Source organism: Marmota flaviventris, chromosome 1, assembly GCF_047511675.1.
Source record: "Marmota flaviventris isolate mMarFla1 chromosome 1, mMarFla1.hap1, whole genome shotgun sequence".
Classification (NCBI taxonomy): Eukaryota; Metazoa; Chordata; class Mammalia; order Rodentia; family Sciuridae; genus Marmota; species Marmota flaviventris.
The window spans coordinates 122,044,133-122,061,130 of NC_092498.1; the positions used below are offsets into that span (position 1 = coordinate 122,044,133).

The window sequence follows — 16,998 nt, forward strand, 5'->3', positions numbered from 1 at the left end:
CATGTAAAATGCTTTACCCAAATTAGAAAATAAATGGCACTTTGTCCCGTCCGGCAGGACACATCAACGTGGGCAGCGAACCTAGATGGGGAGGAATGAAGGGACAAGAGACACGAAAGGTGACAGCAAGACAAAAATTCTGATCAAGCTGCAAACTTTTATTGTTCACACAGGGGTATTTATATGCTGGGGATGGGGAAGCTCTCTAATCAACAACTGCTGGATGTGGGTGGTAAAACTGCCAGGTGCAAGATGTCTGATGATCCTGATAACCGCAGGATGTTCCAGGGAGATAGGTAACTGCAGGATGCCTCCCAAGCAGGATGTCTCCCAGGGGGCTGTCAGGCTAATCTTTGAAGGAGAATTTCCTTCTAGTCCCTGACATCTCCCCCTTTCTTATATAAAATATTTGACCATACTTTACCGGCCATGTTTTTAGGGGGTGATAGAGGCTCTGTTCCTCTAGAAGGCCTTAGAATATCTCCTGATCTGAGCGAGCATCTTCACTAGGAGATTTCGTGGTGGCCTTGGCATGTTTTTGGAGGAGACGGCTTTGAGGGGGGAGCATGCCAACCGCCATGCACCAGAGCGTGTCACTCAGAGGTCTTGGGTTTTGGGATCCGTGGATCCATCCTCCTGCAGTCCTTCCTGCACCCTCCATCATTATGGCCTAACGTCCTCACTCCATGGGTGAGTCCTCCCCCAAGCGGAGGGGCACATGGAGGAGCGAACCCTTATGGCAAGGGCAGAAGATGGTTGGTCAGAGCTGTTACTTATACTTTTATATAAGAAAGAGAGATCTGTGGGGATGTAAACTTTAAGAAATAAGCCTGAAAGAAGGGTAGAACATCCTTTTAAATGTTGGCAGCGCGGTCTTCCATCTCCAAATGGTGATAGTGGACCTGTATGGGCTTAGAGGCCAAAATATTAATCTGTTCTTTAATAAATTGTACCAGCCTGTTTATAATGCAGGGTCCTATGGACACCATTAAAAGCAAACCCAACAAAGGGCCTAATAAGGGAAGAAGGTAGGGTAAAAATCCATTAAGCCCAGTCCAGAGGGGATTTTCAAATAGTTCCCTTCTTCTCTTTTCTAGATCTTCTTGAAGCTGCTTAATTTTAGTGCGTACTATGCCTGATTTATTGGCATAAAAGCAGCATCTTTCCCCTAAGGCCAAGCAAATACCTCCCTGGTTAGCTGTCAGCAAATCTAAGCCTGTTTTGAAGGACCACTTCTGCCAGGGAGTCTATTTGGTCCTGTAAATCTTTAATAGTTCCTGATAGAGTTTGTACATCATCTATAAGTTGTTGAGATAGGCGACGGTAAGAGTGTATAGCTATGCCTAAGCCAGCTGTACCTGTGCCCACAGCAGCTGTTATTCCAAGGCTGGCAAGGAGTGGTAAGGCCTGTATTGCCCGCCTGTGTCTTTTGACTAAGGTGTCTAGGCTAGGAATGGGTAGAGGTTCATCTCCTGGGACAATAGTTATATCAGGGAGTAATAAGGCAAGAACACAGCCACTGGTCCAATTCGCTGGAAGCCTGGGTAAGGCTGAGTTTCCTCCACACATAAAAACTGTGCCATTGGGGGGACAAAGAGATGGTGTGGGTGAGGAATAATTTTTTACTGTTGAGCAATTTCCAAAGGAAGTAACTCCAACATCAATATCATAGGTATTATTCTGCATCGCACCTAAAAGACATGATGTAAAAGTGCCTATAGGCTGTAATTTAAAAGGAAATCCAGGTTGGCATGTATTATCACTGTCTATGATAGAATTAATAGGAACTGCCATAGGCATGATTGCCCCTGTTGTCATGCAAAGCCAGCAATCACCAGCAAGGGTGGGGTTGGAATTATTAAGCAAGGAGAAGGTAGTTTCCAAAATATCTAATGTATTGGTATCTAAATCTGGGAGCTGGGATTTAGGCAGCATTAAGGGATGATATGTGAGCTCAGGGATTTGGGGTTTCAAAAGTTTGATTATCTGAAAATGCTTGACAGCATCAGTGGGTCCTCCACCATCAGAGACCCCTGTAGGGGCCTTAATGGGCCAGCAGGAGGGTTTACCAACAGTGCCTTGGCACCCAGCTGACTGTAACTTGGTATATATGCCTTCTCCTCCCCGGTCAAAGAGGAGGGGGGTATAATGAATAGTGGTCCCCTCTGCTGCCTGAGTTTTAGTTAGGGTGGCTTCAAAAAATTGTTCTCCCTGCTTGTTAACACAAATTGAGGCTGACGCATAACAAGAGACATGCATTGCCTGGGTATGCCCAGGTGTACAAGTTGCAGAACAATTTTGGAGAGCTTTGAGAGATATCAATGAAAATATAGTTAAAATCCTTAGATATTTTGTAGACATAATTATAATTATTTATCATCTTATGAGTTTGAACAGTAACTTTGAGAATTAGAAACTACTTGAAGATTGTATTTTCACTTAAAAGCAAATTTATAGTAAACACATTTATCTCAAATATCTGTAACTGAAAAGACAGAGTATCTGATAAATGTAAATATAAAACATAAACTATGGGTTTTCTGTTGAAGAAAAACAACTAATCAATTAGGCATGTGCTAATTATTTTATAGATTAACAAATATAGGTTATCTAAAAAATATATATATTAAGAATAAGAACATAACTTATAATTGTATTAATTTTATGTAACCACGTGGTCTTAAAATATTTGGATCCATTTTATTTTTAACTAGGAGTGCACTCTTCTATGTGACATCACTTGATGTAACTGAAATAAAATCCTTGTTGAGTATACATATTTATTTTTTATAGTTAGGAATGAGAATAAGGATTTTTTGGTCATCACAGGAACATTGCCGGCTTTGTTCCTGTGGCGAGCAAATGCATCCTCATAACCTCCAAAATTAAAAGTAAAATATAAAGAAGCATGTTTGATATCTCTCATCAATAGAACATTATTTAGTAACACAACTATAGAGAAAAGTCAGGTTATTTAACTCAGAACTAACTTAAATTTAGGGCTGCAACATAGAAACCTGTGGAATTAAATTTTGTCTGAAAAAGATATTTTTCGTTAGCATTTACAGGTAGGCATTCTTAAAAATACAGGCTCTGAACAGCTCCCGTAGAAATCTGAAACACAGTAGTACAGATTAGTGGCTGGAAGGCGGAACTAGAAGTCCTGTCTGAGTGACTGTGGAAGAACCAATCGGAAGTGTGGGAGGTGGGACCAGGAAGCCTGCTCTTCTGGCCAGTCACCCCATGGTTACCATGGTGATGCAAACAACATGGAGTCCGCTGCCCATTTTGGGGGCAAAAGTTTTCCTAGCCGATTGCATTTTGATTGATTTTGTCTGCCTTTTCCCCCCGCCTGGCCAAGATCCTACTGCGGTAGCAGCTTGTTCTGTCTCTGCGACCTGTGGTTGCAGCTCGTGTACATCCTGCACTTTTTTCTGTGGCACGTGGGTGCTCCAAAGGTTTTTTAGCAGCAAACACTAGCATTACCATCAGATCTTAAGTTAGTCTGTGTTTGGCATTTAGGTCAAGTAATTCAAGGATTAAAAGCACTGTTGGCCGCAGGGGCTAGGACCCCATAGCAAGCAGCAGCGGCTAAAGTCTCTTGTCCCCAGCGGCTGAGTTACAGCCATTCTGATTCATAGGACAATCATGTAGTAAAAAGGTCCGTACATACTTTCTGAGTATTGACAAAAACAATAGAAAATTGAAACTTATTTCTCTCCAGGTAAACATCACATTTTCTCTCCCTTTTTCTCACTATCCTAGCACAAACTTCTAGAACATAAAGGCCAAAAAATCTCTCTTTTATTTTTTTTTAAGCTTTTTTTTTTTCTGAATTAATTAGGTTCCAGTAAGAAAAGGTGGGAACAGGCACCTTTTCTGGGCCAAAGCATTCATAATAATCTTAATAATAATAATAATAATAATAATCTTCATAATAATCAGTCTCCTACTCTAAGCCATCTTTTACCATCAATGGTCCCTTCAAGGGGAAACCATGGACACAATTCTCCTATGTATGAAAAGAATAATTTTAAGTCCTTTTTCTTAACACGCGCCCCCCCCCCCCCCCCCCCCGTGTCTTGAGGGCCTCCTTGAGGCCTGACAAAAACAACTCATGTGACGAAACTGCTTGTCCCATGGTGGGTCACTCACCTTGTGTCATCCTCACTCTCCTCCTGGATCTGTCTCTTGGTCGTGTCTGCCGAGGCGATCTCGCGCTCCCGCTTGGCCAAGTCTTCCCGGAGGACAGCGTTCCTTCTCAGTCAAAGGCTCGGGCACACAACGTTGGGCGCCAAATGTCCCATCTGGCAGGACACATCAACGTGGGCAGCGAACCTAGATGGGGAGGAATGAAGGGACAAGAGACAAGAAAGGTGACAGCAAGACAAAAATTCTGATCAAGCTGCAAACTTTTATTGTTCACACAGGGGTATTTATATGCTGGGGATGGGGAAGCTCTCTAATCAACAACTGCTGGATGTGGGTGGTAAAACTGCCAGGTGCAAGATGTCTGATGATCCTGATAACCGCAGGATGTTCCAGGGAGATAGGTAGCTGCAGGATGCCTCCCAGGCAGGATGTCTCCCAGGGGGATGTCAGGCTAATCTTTGAAGGAGAATTTCCTTCTAGTCCCTGACAGCACTTCTTCAAAAAATTAACAGAATTACAATGTGAATCAACATTACCACTCTAGGTACAATTCTCAAGAATTGGAAATATACCCTCAAATAAAAAAATTGTATACACAGCCAGTGATGGTGATGCATGCCTATAATCTTGGGGATTAGGAAGTTAAGGTGGGAGGATCAAAATTTGAGGCAAGCCTCAACAACTTAACAAAACCCTGTGTCACAGAAAAGCAATGAGCTGAAGCTCCAAACCTCAGTTCTTGTGTTCTGATGAAAGAAAATTTAAAGTCAGACACCAAAAGTCATGCAAGAGAACATTATTATAAGTGAAAGTGAGGTGAAAGCAAAGTGAGGCTTAAACAGAGAGCACCCTCAAGAGAGAGTGGGCCATCTCTGAGCAGAGAATAACAAAGGAGACAACGCTGTCTCCAAATTTATTACTCTTTCATATTTATCAGGAGAACTGGGGACCACATTCTGTACTCTTTGCCAATCAGGAGTTTTTGACTCTAGTTGGTCCTCTCAGGAACTGTCATGGTGGCCATGCTATTGGTGGGCCGGGGGGGCTTCATCTGTAAGTCAATCCCATGTTAATTTAACACTGGGGTCACTAGCTGTTCAGAAGTTACCTTAGTGTGCTTGTACTACTAAAGGAATCTCTCTTCCCAGACAGATAGAGACACTTATGGCTATAATTCCTAATTTCACATGGACATCAGTGGACCCTGTCAAGAGTTAGTCTCATTAATCCTTTTCTTTTGATGTATTTTCACATTAGTTCCTTTGCTTTTGTTTATGTTCTACAAATTTACTATCATCCTTTGCTTTCTCACCTACTTTGGAAGTATAAAGAAGACCCTAAAGTAATTTAAAGAACACTTGTAAACTTGCCTTCATTTCACTGCTCATTGCTAGCTATTACCTAACACCTATCTCAAAATAAAAAATAAAAAGAATTAAGGATGTAGCTCAATATAAAGTACCCCATATTCAATCCTCATAGCCAAAAGCAAACATTTTTAAATTGTATGCTCATATTTGTAGATTAATAGTACAATAGCCAAAAAAGAATCAAGAACCCAAATGCTTATCAGTTAATAGATAAACAAAATGTGATGTGTGCATATAGTGGAATACAATTTAGCAATAAAACCTTCCTATATAGATGAACCAGGAGGAAATTAGGCTAAATGAACTATCAAGGATAGGTAAATACAGAGACAGAAATTAGATTGATGATTACCAAGGGCTGAAGAGAGGGGAAGTGAAGAAATATTTCTTAATGGGTATAGTGTTTTGTATTTTAAATGTCCCCCAAAAGCTCATATGTTGAAGGCTCAGTCTCCATCCCAGCAGTGTTCAGATGTGGGACCACTGGGAGATGAGTGAATCATGAGACTCTGACCTAATCAATAAATTAATCCATTTATAGATTTGTGGATTAAAGGATTTGGGGAGAGGGGTTTTATTTTATAAAAGTTCTTTTCTCTCTCTCTCTCTCTCTCTCTCTCTCTCTCTCTCTCTCTCTCTCTCTCTCTCTCTCTCTCTCTCTCTCTCCTTCCTGGCCACCAAAAGATGAGCAGCATTGCTCCCTGCCATAATGTCCTGCCTTGCCATTGGCTCATACAGAATGGAACCAAGTGATCATAGATGAAACTGTGAGCCAAAATAAACCTTTTCTTTCTGTATGTTGGTTTTTCTCAAATATTTTGTCAAGACAGCAGCAACAACATCAACAACCACAAAAAAAAAAAAAAAAAAAAAAAAAAAAACTGGCTAACACAGTGAGTATGTACTTTCCACTCTAGTTGATGCAAGAGTTTTAGGACTAGGAAGAGATAAGTAATTGCCCAACATCATGAATCACCCTGATTTACATACCTTAAAATGGTTAGTTTTATGTTAATTTCAACTCATTAAGAACAACAACAAAACTGAATTGGAATCTTTGCTGTGAACCAGATTTGCTCACAAACCTTAGTCTAGACCAGGTCTAGAGGAAGATGTAAAATATCCATTATTTCTCCCTCCCAATCTGTTTTAACCCAGCTGCACATATAGAAGAGTGCACTGTACCTGGAATTCTTCCTTTTGTTTTCTCTTCAGATTCTGCTTATCCATGCATTCCAGTTCTATTTGCCAAAGTGACACCAACATTTAGACATAATCAGCATTTTAGTACTATTTTAGGCTGAGGATATTAACCTGTATTCAAGAAGGTCTGGATATCCCTAGTATACCTTAGAGCTAAACCACTACAAGACAAACCAAACTCATTCACTTATAGTGAGGGTCAATCTTTGAATAACTTCATGTTTCCCATCCTTTATGAGAAAAGGGGATGGAGGAGGGCTAAGGGAAGGAATATCCACCTGTCATGGTAAAAAATGGGGCAAAGGATAAGGGAAATCCAGGTTCCAGTCCTTCCCAGCTAAAAGCTTTTTGCTGGTCAATCACTTTCCTTTGTCTTTGGTGTGTTGATTCCAGAACAAGTCCACAGTGGAAAGAAAGGCCAGAATTATAAAATGCTTGGGGTGGGGGCACATCACTAAAATCAGCATTTAGCCAAGTATAAGGGTCTGCAGCTTGTGAAGGAGGTTCAAGGGTGGTGAAATGGTTCCTTTCTTTGAGGAGGGTATAGTTGCAGAAAAGCAGGGAAGAGAGTCTCTCTCCAGGGTCCACTGGGGTGCATCTAACATCTGAAAAGATCTGTCCCTAAGGCAGAAGAGGGCATTGTGAGCCTGCCCAGCTGGAAATCAGTCACCTCCTCCATCCAGATGGCCTGAAAGACAGAGTTCTTCAGAACAAACCAACTATTGAATCTCAGCCCTGGGAGGCTCATGACAGGTTCTGCCTAGCCCCAAGCAGAAAGGACTCAGAGCTCTGGGTGTGGGAAGCCATCCAGAGGGAGGAGCATAATTTTCATGGAAGGCCCCAGACTCCTTTAGTGGGGAAATAAGTACAGGAGACATTGGCAGCTCTGATAACAGCTGCGGGTCCTCAGGAATCAGAGTTCTGCAGGAACCTCTACCATGGCCTACACTCCTCTCTTCTTCCTTTTCACTCTGCTCAGGTGACTGACTTTGAAAAGCAGAAGATATCATGGGGGTCCTCCAGGGTTGATTTTTTTTCCTTTCATTTGGGAAATATCATACAGGCAATAACCAGACTCATTTCTGTGTATTTCTGCATCTTCTTTCAGCACCCCCTGGGCAGTCTGAGCTGAGCCAGGAAGCCCCAGTATCAGAGTCTGTAGGACAGTGTCACCCCTATCTGCACTGGAAACAGCAACAGTGTTAGTATCTATGATACAAACTGGTACCAGGAAATTCATGGTGCTGTTCCCCAAATTGGGGTTCTCAGTACATTGGGAACACAGCCTACCCCACAATCTCAGACCTGCTCCTGTTATGCCAGATTCATGGACCCCAATAGACCTCCAGTAGCTGAATCCAATGCAATCACACAAGAGTCTTTATTGCAAGCTCGAGCCTGGACTCACAACCATTCCCAACACAGTGGTCCCAGGGAGTGAGTCCTGGTCCTTTGTTCAGTGAGATTTTATAGGTTTTGGGGGGATACTCTATGCAAGACAACATCACACAGCAAATCATTCCACAGCACGAGAAAATCAAACAACAACTCTTAACATTGATTAGCACATTCAATGGCGGGAACAATTTGGGTAGGGATGATTGGTTAGTACAAGAGGGGGATTTGTGTGAACTGATTGGTTTAGGCTACGAGGGGTGTTCGTGCTAAACTACATGGTTTCCCAACATGTTATCAACCACCATAAACTACTTGGGGGTCATCTGGCATTCCAGGTATTTTCCATGTCTCATGCTGATTGGAGGTTGTTAGGGGGGTTGCTATAGGTCCTCACCTAGCCTAACTGAGTCAGGGACACCTGGCTCCTCAGACCTCTCAGGTTATTTACAGACAAACAACTCAGCAGGGCGGGTATGTGCTTAGGAGTGCTCTGTGGGTTTTTCCAAGGACAAGGGTCACACCCCCTTCCTTAGGACAGGCCTTGAGATAGAAGCTGCTGTTATTTATTTATTTTTTAAAATGTAGTCACATCAGTTTCTTACTCCCTAAGGATGAGGGTCATTATTACTGTTCAACGTGGGATGTCAGCATGAATGCTTACACAGTGCTCCAGATACACAGGACACTGAGACAAAAACCTCCCCTTGGCTTCTTATGAAACTGATCTTCCCACGACTGCCTATGACAATCAAAGATAGTAACCATGGCAGACCCAACTATATCTATATCTAAGAGTCTGACTTCCAGAGCATAGACACACTTTAAAGGGATAGTGACAGTGAACCCCTTTCATATTGTTTATAAAAGAGTTATATTGAGGGGCTGGTGTTGTGGCTTAGTGGTAGAGCGCTTGCCTAGCATATGTGAGGCACTGGGTTCAGTTCTCAGCACCACATATAAATAAATAGAATAAAGGTTCATTAACAATTTTAAAATATTTTCAAAAGTTATATTGAGATATAATTTATATACTATAAAGCCCATCTCTCTAATATGTAAAATGCAATGTCCATAATATAATTATATAGTTGTTCAATCATCACCATTGTCTAAATTTAGATTTTTGTCACTCTCAGATTAAAAAAATTAGTATCAAACCAGTATTACTTAGTTGTAATTTTAACTGTAATTTAATGTTCTTAATTAAGAGATGTGATTCATCTCTTAATTAAGAACATTAAATTACAGTTTAATGTTCACATAAAGACAATTATTAGTCATATGTGTATTTTACACATATCAATATAAAAATTTTTCTGTGATATCAGTAATTGTTTAACAATTATTTCCAGATAACTGTTGGACATAGATGGCTTAAACTTCTTGGAAATCATGCATAATACTGCTATTAACATTTGTGTGGGAGTTTCTCTGTGGACACATGTTTTCATCTCTCTTGGGTAGATGACCAGGAGAGGAATTTCTGAACCATGTGGTAGCTCTTTTGGGAAAAATTCCAGACTGCTTTCCAAAGTGGTGGCACCAGTTAGTATTTCCATAAGCAATACATACAGGTTACAATCTCTCTGCATTCTCACTACCACACAATATCATCCTGATGGGAGCCATCTAGTGGAGAGTGATGTTGTATCATGCTGTGGTTCTGATTTGTATTTTCCCAATGACTGGTGATGCTGACATCCCCTCATGTGCTATACTGTTCCTTATCGACATGAACAGCAAAGGGTCTAAGGTATCATTCAATAGGAGGAATTTCAGACTAAATCTTTGCTGTATTCACATAGTTTGGCTGTTACCTCCACCCTGGAGAAAATCTTTATTAAAGAATGCAGTTCCTCCCAGGAGCAACAGAATATGCAGAATGAGGTAATCCATAGACTTCAGCATCAGAAGAGAGAATGCAAAGCAGAATCTGCCTATACAATGCACTGCAGCCTCAGAGCTCACACAGGCTCTAGCGCTGCTCTAGAGATTCTTCTTGAGCACACTGTTCACTTGATCACCAAGGAGACATACACCAGGCACCCACTGTCTACTGAGGCCTCAGCATTTGCTGATTTACTGGGAGAAAAGCCTTTGATGGAAACTTGGCTCCATCCCCTTCTTCTACACATACAGCACCATTCATTAACTACACAGCCAGTGGCTAAGCACCTGACAAAGAATGAATAATTTTTTGAAGAAATAAAAACTCTTCAAAGTATAAAGTGAAAACCAAACACACATAGAAATCCACTATATTGTTGGTCAGGATGACTTCATATTAATAAGACTGAAAAATATGCTAATTTATTATATCAGCCATACCAAGTATATTTTAATAAATATCATCAGAATTAAAGGGAATCTTGACTTTCTTCCCCTACACTTATATTGGAAAAGATAAATTCAGAAATAGCAGAGAATATTTTACAAATGAATTTAGTTTCAGATATTTAGACACATCTTAAAGCAACACTCATTTAAATAGTGTAAGGCTGATGCTGGAAGAAAAACAGGGAACTTTCATTTAAAATTCAGAAAAATGAGGCCCTTGCTTTTTCTTAGTTGTCACAAACATGTCCATTTGGGAGGCACCGGCTCGATGAGCACCAATGAGGACCAGGAGATGGAACTAGAAGCATTATATTCTATTTATGAAGGAGATGAAAGTTTCCGGGAATTAAGTCCAGTTTCATTTCAATATTGGGTGACAATGGTGATACCAAAGCCTTCTTAATAGAGATTTCCTGGACAGAAACATATTCCCAAACACCTCTAATTATATCTATGAACGCTTTTTTTTTTTTAACACCACCATATTATCAGCTGTAAAGCAGAGCATATTAGCCAAGTTACAGGAAGCTGTGGAAGTGAATCTTGGAATTGCTATGACCTATACATTGTTTGAATATGCCAAAGACAATAAAGAGCAGTTCATGGAGAATCATCATCCCATTAATTCTACAACATCTATAAGCAATATCATCTCTGTTGAAACTCCTGATATAGTTCCATCAAATAAGAAAAAAGACAAAAAAAAGAACAACTTTCTAAAGCCCAGAAACATAAACTGGCAGACAAAACAGATCACAAAGGGGAACTTCCTCCAGGCTGGAACTGGGTTGATTTCATGAAGCATTTAAGCAAAACTGGCTCTAAGGATGATGAATAACACTTGGATTTTGAGATAAGGAAAGAACATCCTTTAAAAAGTAAACTAGGTTCAACATCTTTCAATAACTATTTTCTGGTATTGAGGTGACTGTTTTATAAAATGAAGGGTTTTTTGTACATTTCTTACATTAAAAAATGTTGTCAGTGGAAAGTTCATGAAAAGATCTGGTTGTATTACATTTTTTCACAAACTTGCCTTAATAAAAGGTGAAAATGTTACTGTTTAGTATACTTTATGAAGCCTATTAAGCTTTATAAATGGATAAATATGGGAAATAATAATCAGTGTTAATTTGTATGATCTTCTTGTAGGGGCTATGAGCCCTTTTCAAATGTCTTCCCAATACAGCAGAATTTTACATATACAGTTATTCTGTAGTCATTAATTATAGGTTTCCCATCTTAAAGTCTTCATCTCTTCTTTTACTTAATCACTGAAGCATAAATCGCTTCAGAGAAATTTAAATACCAGTATTTAAACTTTTTATGAAACTCTTTGTAGTTCCTTTTTATATTTCAATGGTGAATTGTTTCCCTTTAATAAATTGGTATCTATTTATACTTTTCTCTTGCTTTGTGTCAGGTGTTTGATCATGAGAACTTTCAATGATATGTGTAATAGGAGAATATAAAAACAAACCTGCCAAATACATTAGAAAACATTTGAATAAATGCTGGCTCTTATTTAAAACATTTGCTGCATATACTAGGATGGGAATAAAAGATGCCTTAATGTTAAGAAAGAAAGAAAAGAAAAGAAAAAAGAAAATGACCTATGCCTCAAATGGGATTTAGGATGAATTTCAAGTACCATGTATTAGTCAGACAAATGACAAATGAGCATGATCATTATTAAAACTTTACTTTGAACAGGGAATGGTGATGCATGCCTCTAATCCTAGCAACTCCTAGGTGGTAAGGCAGATACAAATTTGAGGACAGCTTCAGTAATTTAGTGATATCCTAACTAACAAATCAAAAAAATTTTTTTAAAGGACTGGTGATGTATTCCTGTAGTAAAACACCCTGGGTTCAACCCCTAGTATCCCCCCCACCAAAAAAAAAAAAAAAAAAAGCTTACTTTGGAATCTTCCTTAAAAATGATGTTCAGGAGGGAGAAGAGATTGTGGATTAGAGGAAAGAAGCACCTCAAAGAAATCCCTCCACATTGGACTTACAAAGCAGGAAGACAGCTTCTCAGCAAGGTGGATAACTAAGGGAACTCGCTGGAACTTATTTCTCAACTGTTAAAAAAAAATAGAGAGAGAGATGCACAAAGTCAGAACCTTGAATGTAAGAAATAATAAATTACATACAAAAGCACTAGCCCAGGCACCAGCAAGGGGAGGGGCAGTGAAAACAAAGGGTATGATGTGGCCCACAGATAAAGACTTTTAAAAAAATTTACTTGGGGAAACCCATGCATTAAAGATGGGGATTGATTTTAATGGACACAGAGTCAGTAGGAGAAGTGCCTTAGTAGAAGGCAGATATAAAATTAGTTCCTCCAGAAAGGGAAACCTTGGGGTGCTTAAGATGCACCTGGACAGGGAGAGAGGATGGTGTACTCCTGAGTACTTTGTGGAAAAGCCCCAGTGACTGTAGATGGGCTACAGAATATACAAATATTCTGGACAACACCAAGAGATCAAAACTTGTCAGGGACTAGAAGGAAATTCTCCTTCAAAAAAATAGCCTGACAGCCCCCTGGGAGACATCCTGCCTGGGAGGCATCCTGCAGCCACCTATCTCCCTGGAACATCCTGCGGTTATCAGGATCATCAGACGTCTTGCACCTGGCAGTTTTACCACCCACATCCAGCAATTGCTGATTAGAGAGCTTCCCCATCCCCAGCATATAAATACCCACCCACATCCAGCAATTGCTGATTAGAGAGCTTCCCCATCCCCAGCATATAAATACCCCTGTGTGAACAATAAAAGTTTGTAGCTTGATCAGACCCCTGTCTTGCTGTCACCTTTCATGTCTCTTGTCCCTTCATTCCTTCCCATCTAGGTTCGCTGCCCACGTTGATGTGTCCTGCCGGACGGGACAGAGAATCATTGGGATAGATGAGAACATGGAGACACAATCTAAAGACATTAAGAACATTTTCAATGTGATTGTCACAGGAAAGTTTCCCCATTTCAGAAATGAGACAGAAATACATTTACAAGAGTCATAGAGTACTCCCAAATAGACCTGATCTGCTGGGGTCCAGGGAGTCCTGAAGGATGAGTGGCATCAGCAAAAAGATGATGTTAGAGCAATCTCCAGAGAGAGAGAGCTCTAATGCAGCTTTCTCTGGGTCATCTTTTATTGCAATTTTTCTCATCATTATAGACTCAGAATATGTCACTGATTATACAATTTCAAAACTTTGCTAAGACATAACGTTTTTTTTTTTTCCAGGATGTGACCTTTAGTTATCAATCATTAATAAAATGCGTCACTAATTTACATTTTTTCAGATTTTCACAAGATGTACTATTTTCTCCAAGATATGCTATTTTCTTATTAACTAATGCCAAACTACGTAACCAGACTTTAAGTCTCCTAACCTATCATTAACAGTTAAGTTTTAAAGTACACTTGCACTTTATTTCTAATCTAAAATTCCCATATAAAAAAGTCCCCTTAAATCTTACACTTAAAATATCCTAAAGTTTATAAACAATTCTTAAAACAGAAACCCATACAACTAAAAATTTAAGAATTCTAAACCTGAGAATCTAAATAGAATAATATTTCTAACATTATTCTAAAAATATGTCTTACAAAGCTACTTTAATTAATTCCTAAATTTATTCTCATAAAACTGGTTGAACTGCTTTCTCTCTTTGTTTCTCAGTCAAAGTGCACTAGTTCTTATATCTTTATAATCTTTCTCAATAAAAAGTAAGTTCTAAACATCAGTCCACTTTCCGCCAATATTAAGTATGCTCATCATAAATCCCTATGTGAAGTGAAAGAGGGTTTATAGAAACGAGAAGAATGTATCCTTATATGTCTTAACTTTCCTAAGTGTATAACATAACTTTCCTTAATCAAGAATGAAACTACATATGGTGGGTTTTGTACAATGAACATAATGATTAGGTTTTCTAAAAGACAGGAAATATGGGCTTGGGTTCTAGTTGATATAATCAATGTGGTGCCTAAAATTTTTGTGACCTTTTGGAGAATGATTGTTGTCCATTATCAGGTTTGTCCTCAGTGTGCTGAGATAGAAGAGCAGCTTTCTACTTTGTCCTTGATATGCTGAGGGGTAGTAGAACAGCCTTCAAGGCATGAACTACCTGTTATGTTCTAGCCATCTGAAATTTAATTTGGTTTGGCATTTAACATACTCATGCCTGTCAGGAACATGAACATGAAAATGAAAAGTCCCAGTTACATAAAAAAGGGTCTCATGGTATCAGTTCCCTCCAACCAGTGAGGATTTGCCAGCATTCATTTTCACTGTGACCTTGTCAAGACAGTGGGAGAGCAGCTTTGCCAGCACTTATTTCACTGTGACCTTGTCAAGACAGTGAGAGGGGGATCACCTTCACCACTGATCAGAAGAAAAGTTCTCCAAGATACATAATAAACCAGCCTCATCTGTCCCTACAATAGCATCTCAGATACAGCATTAATCTCCCGGATATACAAAAAGAACTCAAAACACTGAACACCAAATATATATAAATATAAATATTATATATTATATATATATAAAAAACCCAATGAATAAATGGGCAAAGGAACTGAACAGGCACTTCACAGAAGAAATATGATCAGTCAACAAATATATGAAAAAAATGTTCAACATCTCTAGCAATTAGAGAAATGCAAATTAAAACTACATTGAGGGCTGGGGATGTGGCTCAAGCGGTAGAGTGCTCACCTGGCATGCGTGCAGCCCAGGTTCGATCCTCAGCACCACTTACAAAGATGTTGTGTCCGCCAAAAACTAAAGAATAAACATTAAAAAAATTCTCTCTCTCTCTCTTAAAAAAAAAAAATAATTTAAAAAACTTAAAAAAAAAAAAAAAAAAAAACTACATTGAGATTCATCTTACTCCAGTCAGGATGGCCATTATCAAGAATACAAGTAACAATAAATGTTGTCAAGGATGCAGGGAGGAAAGGTACACTCACACATTGCTGATGAGACTGCAAAATGGTGCACCCACTCTGGAAAACAATATGGCAATTCCTCAGAACTTGAAATAGAACCTCTATTTAGCCCAGTTATCCCACTCCTTGGCATATACCCAAAGGATGTAAAATTAGCATACTATAATGACACAGTCTCATCTGTGTTTACAGCAGCTCAATTCAAAATAACCAACCTAGGTGCTCTTCAACAGATGAATGGATACACACTGGAATACATATACCATGAAATATTACTCAGTCATAAAGAAGAATAAAATTATGGCCTTTTTCTGGTAAATGGATGGAACTGGAGGTGATCATGAAAAGTGAAATAAGCCAATCAAAAAAAAAAATCAAAGGCCAAATGTTCTCTCTGAAATGTAGATTCTAACACACAACAAGGTTGAGGGGAGAGAAGAATAGAAGTTCAGTAGATTAAACAAAGAGAAATGAAAGGAAGGGAGATAGAACAGCAATAGAAAAGATAGTGGAATGAATCTGACTTAACTTTCCTATGTACATACATAAGCACATGGCAGTGAACCTCCATATGTTATAATATATCAAAATACACTCTGCTGACTTATATATCTAAAAAGAACAAATTTTAAAAAATTATATAACTTTCTGGAGAAGACCGTCAGAACGGTGCAGAGATCACACTCCCCAGCCCTGGAAGACGGGGAACTGCCTCAATTCCCCCACCTCGGATGACATCTCCCTGCTTCAGGAGTCTCAGTCGACCGGGCTAGCTTTGGCGAGGAGATGGAGCCTGATCAGGAGCGGCTGCCGCCATATCAGGAACAAGTTCCAGTTCCAGTTTATCATCCAACACCTAGCCAGACTTGCCTAGCAACTAAGCTGACTGAAGAGGAACAAATTAGGATAGCTCAAAGAATAGGCCTTATACAACATCTGCCTAAAGGAGTTTATGACCCTGGAAGAGATGGATCGGAAAAAAAGATCCGGGAGTGTGTGATCTGTATGATGGACTTTGTTTATGGGGACCCAATTCCATTTCTGCCGTGCATGCACATCTATCACCTGGACTATATAGATGACTGGTTGATGAGATCCTTCATGTGCCCCTCCTGCATGGAGCCAATTGATGCAGCACTGCTCTCATCCTATGAGACTAATTGAGCCAGGGTCTCTCCTCTGACTTCAAATGAACCATCATTTTTGGTGGTTTTGATCTTTTGTCACTGAGCCCAAAGAGCCAGGGATTACGAATTAAGATCATGCACAAAAAGTTTCCTAAAAATTCCTGGATGGCTGCAGATGTTGAGGAAAGTATGTGATATTTTAGAAACTTAGGGGGGCGGGGGAGTAGGATGGTATTTTTATGTAAAGCCTTGACCCAGTGTTTAAGAATATAATTGTATTTAGACCTTGTTATTGCTCCAGTACATAGGAATTGTGTAAAGTGTTAAAGCAACTGTATATGTTTAAATTGTGTGTGTTGAAGATTAGGAAAAAAGATAGTGGTTATTTTTCCTAAATGAAATAACTTTCTTCTCTCCACCAAATTTTTTTCTGAAGTTAATGGCATTT

The 16,998-nt window shown here is 39.4% G+C and overlaps 2 pseudogenes; both read left to right on the forward strand.

Annotated features, from left to right (window-relative positions):
• Positions 1–10,728: 10,728 nt before the first annotated feature.
• Positions 10,729–11,381, forward strand: LOC114082820 (RWD domain-containing protein 4 pseudogene; annotated as a pseudogene).
• A 3,104-nt stretch (positions 11,382–14,485) lies between these two features.
• Positions 14,486–16,587, forward strand: LOC114082807 (RING finger protein 11 pseudogene; annotated as a pseudogene).
• The last annotated feature ends 411 nt before the right edge of the window (positions 16,588–16,998 follow it).